Source organism: Taudactylus pleione, unplaced genomic scaffold (genome assembly GCF_031769625.1).
Source record: "Taudactylus pleione unplaced genomic scaffold, aTauple2 ptg000386l, whole genome shotgun sequence".
Classification (NCBI taxonomy): Eukaryota; Metazoa; Chordata; class Amphibia; order Anura; family Myobatrachidae; genus Taudactylus; species Taudactylus pleione.
This window is the reverse complement of record NW_028284787.1, coordinates 2,558,314-2,564,313: the sequence shown is the minus strand read 5'-3', so window position 1 is coordinate 2,564,313 and position 6,000 is coordinate 2,558,314.

The window sequence follows — 6,000 nt, the reverse complement described above, 5'->3', positions numbered from 1 at the left end:
ATTATGGACAGGACTTATATGAAAGAAGCCAATAGACTCCTAGATGATGAGGTGTAGTATATTAAATTGGGTAAGGACCCCTTGGATGACTATATAGATGAACTAAGGAAGCTCCTGGTATATGGACTGCATAATGAAATATTAACAAAAGATGAATTCCAATACCTGTTCCAGACTAGTCCCACTACCCCCATCTTCTATTTCCTTCCGAAGATTCACAAATCGTTAATAGAACCTCCGGGAAGACCCATTATAGTGGGAATAGATTCCATTACATCACATTTATCGGAATACGTGGAGATCTTTTTATCAAAGTATGTAAAGGAACTGAAGTCATACTTAAAGGACACTACAAGCATTCTTCAAATTATAGAATCTGTAAGGTGGAAGAGCTCTTATTTATGGGCAACCATAGACATTCAGGTGTTATACACATGTATTGAGCATGACAAAGGGATAAATGCATGTAAAGATTTTTTGGAGGCTGATGCAACAATTAATAATGAACATCTGTGATCTTATGAAGTTTATTTTAGACCATAACTATTTTAAATTTTTAGAGCAGTTTTATCGGCAGATATGTGGCACACCAATGGGGACAACATAACCCTTTTAAAGAACAGATTATTTTATTCAAAATATATATCGATGACATTTTAATTGTGTGGAATGGAACAAGGGAGTCATTTGAGATGTTCTTCACTCATATTATGAAAAACAATATGAATTTGAAGTTCACATTTAACATCAGTGAACAATCTATTGAATTTCTTAACTTATTACTTATGCATGAAGAAAACAGAATTGTGACTAGGAACTATATAAATAAAGTCAATACAAACAGTTATCTCCATTATAATAGCCAACATTTAAAGAAATGGAAAGACAATATACCCCATTCTCAGTGCTCTAGGATCAAGCAGAACTGTAGTGACCCAGTTACAGTGGAAGAACAAATAAGGTTGTATTCAGACAGGTTCATTGAGAAGGACTATCCAAAATAACTTTTGATGGAAGCAGCAAGGAAAACCAACCAAAAGGAAAGATCAGAGTTACTGACTTATAAGGAGAGAAATACACAAGATAAGAAATTCATCCCCTTTATTACCATGTATAATGATCAGGAGAATATAATCAAGAATACTTTGAATAAACACTGGCATATTTTATTGATGGACCCAGTCCTTAAAGATTTTATTCCACCAAAACCCCTGGTGGTCTTTAGGAAGGCCAGGAGCATTAAGGACTCGTTAGCCCTAAGTATGATATGGGATATTACATTGACTAACAATAATATGCTACCAAAATGTACAGGAAGTTATAAATGCGGGAGATGCAATATATGTAAATATCTTCATCCACAAAGATCCTTTATGAATTCAGATAATTCTAAAGAATTCTCAATAAAACAAGATATGAACTGCAATTCTACCTATATTATCTACCTTTTGGAGTGTACATGTGGCATAAAATACATTGGAAAGATGAAAATAACTCTTAAACTACGTATACAAGAACATTTAAGGAATATCCAGAATAAACTGGTGGGTCATACTGTGTCAAAACATTTCCTACTTCACCATAATTCTAACCCAGAGAACCTCACATTTAAACCTATTGAACAGGTGCTCTTGAGGAGGAGATTTGGCAAAAAGTTATCCAAAAGGGAGCTGTATTGGATTTTTGAATTGAGAACATTGGCCCCACTCGGAATCACCGATAACTATGAAATTGCACCTTTTATATAAAAAGGTTGTTGATTCCAATCTTGTCTGCTCTTGGAAGTTAAGTCCAAATGGGCCCGGTTAGTACTTGGATGGGAGACCTCCAGGGAATACCGGGTACTATAGTTATAAGCAAATGCACAGTTAAGGATAATCTCTTGAATCCTATGGTAAAATCCGGAATGAAGATATGAAGGAAGAGCATGATTCCAAGAATAAAGAAAAGATTTACAGAACCGAGACTTTCAATAAATTGAAGGACCTAGAATGGCTACATCTCATACATGCTTTGATACTTTTTAGAGTGGAAGAATGATAATCTCCTGATTTTTATACTGCTCTTAAAATAATTTTACTTATTTTACTTTTTATTTTATATATATTTTTACACAGCTTTTTTATACAGTATATTATTGGGTTTTTGTGTGTTTTAAATATTATGATTCAGGACATCTGCTTTGGTCACTATATATATATACATTCAGAAAAGGAGACTAACTAATGAAAAAATTCCATGCAGTTTCTATATATATATATATATATATATATATATATATATATATATATATATATATATAGAAACTGCATGGAATTTTTTCATTAGTTAGTCTCCTTTTCTGAATGGAATATGTTGGAAATATCCTTTTGGAACAATCAGTCATATAACTGTGGGTGTCTTGATGTATATGTTTATACATATGTATATATACATATTTAGTAATATATGTGTGTGTCAACATTGTTTCAAAGATCTTCTAAGTACTTTTTGATTAGCTATATAAATTTATAAGCTGCCTATGTGTCTACATAGTTGAAAGAAAATATGGGTCTTTCCCTTACTAGGATAATTGTTTATTAATATCCTAATCCTCCTTTTTCTTTTAGAGGTGGATTTTATTGAACATACATTCTTTAATTACAATGCCCAGAGTTGCATAGGTTGCTACATGAGACCCGGAGATTCAAATATGGCGACCGAGTGCTGGACAAACTCTTTAAATAGGGATCCATAAAGTTGGCTGCCGTTACAAGACAGAGTATCCATCTCAATAGGATCCATAAAGATGGCCACCACCAGAAGGCACCACGCATGTGCAGGAGTAAAAGGACGGAAGCCAGGATGGGCGGAAGCACTGGAGACAAGGAGCGGAAATGACAAAACTGAGCATGGGCGCAAGGACTTCTACAGTATAATCAGCGTGACTGGACGTGTCGCACTATGATGAGGACACGGCTATCAGACTGAATGTCAGGACGGAAGTGGCCGGACTTTTAGACTCAGATCCAGGGCGGAAATGACATTCGTCCGTTGACATCGCTTCTCTTTTTAGTTTATTTATTGTATTTGGCAATTCTAAAACTATAAATTAACATTCTCTTAGGAATGATGGACACAATGTTATTGTAGATCATATGTATTCATTTTATTATGCGAGCAACAATAATGATTGGATTACTTCCAGGAAATAAGGTCATAATAAGTGTCAATTGTCCCTATAAGTGGGGTTTATAAGCAGGAGGGCATTAGCAGCTAGGAATCCCCTTGATGAATTCATAGGTTGAAGAAACGCATTAGATAGCTGACTACAATTTATCCTCATGAACTCTTCAATCTGTCTTACCTAAGATAAGCACATTGCAGTTCTCTCCTCCTCTTTTTATTTCTAGAACCATTATAACCTTTGTTATATATCTTTATGTACTTTGCTCATGTTTTTTATTACTTTAGGTGTGATGTTTGTGAATTCAATTAAATTAAATTAAATTTATATATATTTTTTTATCAATCATGCATTACCCTTTATTCTTTTTAAGGCATTGTCCTTGGGTTTAATATCTAATTGCTAAGCAACTTTTTAAGCACATATTTATTCACTTGTTTTTTAATTATTTATTAATGGTTGGAGGCCAGCATATAATTATTTATGTATTTATTCACTTAGCACTTTATGCACCTATACTTGCACTTATTTATGAGCTTGTGTTCAGGGTTTTTAGTTTTTTAGTTTAATGATTGATTCAACTAAAAGACACTATATATGAATTATTAAGTGTTTTCATGTACTTATTGAAATATTCAAATAGTGTGTACTAAGCACTTTTGTTGCTCAACTTTCAACCCCTGTGTACACTATATATATATATATATATATATATATATATATATATACACACACACACACATCCACTGGACCGGCACGGTGACATGTGTTAAACACACATTAAATTATCTTTTTTCAGTCTCCAAGTGCCGCTGATTTTTTTAATTTATTTATATATATATATATATATATATATATATATATGTCAGAAATCCACTGCACTCACCACTCCCAGATTTGGGGTGCAGACCTGCACTCGCCATTCCCAGCAATGGGGTGTAAGTGGCCTGTGACCACATTGCTTAAATTAATAAAAACTGAAAAATCAGCACTTACCATTGTTAAATCACTCACAATAATATATAAATAAATAATGGGGTTTTGGTTCATGGGTTGATCAATGCATTTAAGCCTGTAGCCCACATCACGGGACCCCACTTCGCTGCAGGTCCTACACTATCTGTCATACTTATGGAAACCTGGTAGCTGCTATCACAGAGGTTAAACTGAAAAAAATGTTAACTGGTTTAAAGCTCACCTGCCAAATGGCTTTTAAAGGCAACACAGTCACCAAACATAGCTTCTATCATACTTGGTAGAATGGATGCTTTTGTCCTGTTTCTGTGAAGATTTTTTCGTGAAGGACTTTTCTCCCAAATAGGTGCAGATCCTTTTCATACTGAAAGCAGTAGAAGTTTTCTTGTGGAGAGAAGGGTAAACCTTTATTAAGTAGATTTATTTGTTCTGGATTCAGTGTATTGTCTGAAATTGTGATAATTCTAATTTTTTTGTTAGTTTCTATCTCCTGGAACTTTGTTATTCCTATGATTCTTCTCCACAACCTCTCTCTTCTCTCTTTTTTCTTCTTCTCTTTTCCCCTCCATGTCCTCTTGTATTTGTAACCAATGCATCTCTTAACTGTCTGGATGTTTGTTCTAGAAAAACCTGTTTTATTGTATGTGATTATACTGAAACCTTCTTTTTCAGAGGATTCCACACTTGAGATGGCATAGTTCAGAGGATTATCTGGTTTGGGTGGTAGAGGTTGTCCTTCTGAATACTCTGTTATTAGAACAATCATTTCTATCACTCTGTGTTATAATTCTTTTTCTGTTCATGATTGTTTTTTTTCAAATTGGTCAGTCCTTCCTGTATATTGCTTAGGTTTGTTGAAAACTGTCCAGATTCTCATGTTTTTTCAATCTGTCTCCTAATATTGATATTTCTTGGCTACATTTAGCCAGTTTAATCTCATCATGTTTGGTGAGAATATTTATCAATTCCATTGAACAATGCTTCTCTTAAAGAATTGTTAGAAAGTTAAAAGGAGCAGAAGCCTCTAGGTCTTAATCCTCTTGGAATAATATTTAATTTTGGATAATTCTCAAAAGCTACCTTATTCTACCAGGTTCTTGTTTTTTTATAAGTAATAATTTGAAGGAATAGAGGTCCTCTGACCAGTCCTGAAATAATATTATTCTCAATATAACACCATTATTTCTTTGCAACAGGTACCCAGTAGATGCACTTGAACACAATATCTGAAGAAGACTCTCAGGGTTTATAAAAATATTCTCATGAGAATAATTATATAACCCATTTTTGGAGTGAGTAGACTGTTGTATGTAATGTGTATGGATTACCTTTATAAATGTATACTGTATAACATGATCTAATCCTCGCATTGTTCATTTGAAAACAACTGGTATAATGCTATGTGAGAGGAGCAATGGAAATTTTCAATAATAAATATATAACATCACTATTAATATATATATATATATATATATATATATATATAAATCACAGGGGCTCTGTATGCACCATAATAACTAATAATAATAATAATAATAATAATAATAAATATAATAAACAGTGGGGTTTTAGTTCATGAATTGATCAATGCATTTAAGCTTGCAGCCCATCGTCACGGGACCCCACTTTACTGCAAGTCCCTACTCTATTGCTCAGAATTATAATATGGACATAGCCATCACATTTGGGTTAAACTCATGGTATGCTATCAAGGTTTAAAGCTCACAGCAACTTTGCTTTTAAACGGTAGACAGTAACCAAGCACACCTGTTGCAAAGCACCTAGGAAAACAGCTGACACAAGTTAATTAAACTAGTTAAAAGGGGTGCAGGAGAAATTGTGATTACAAAAATGATTAA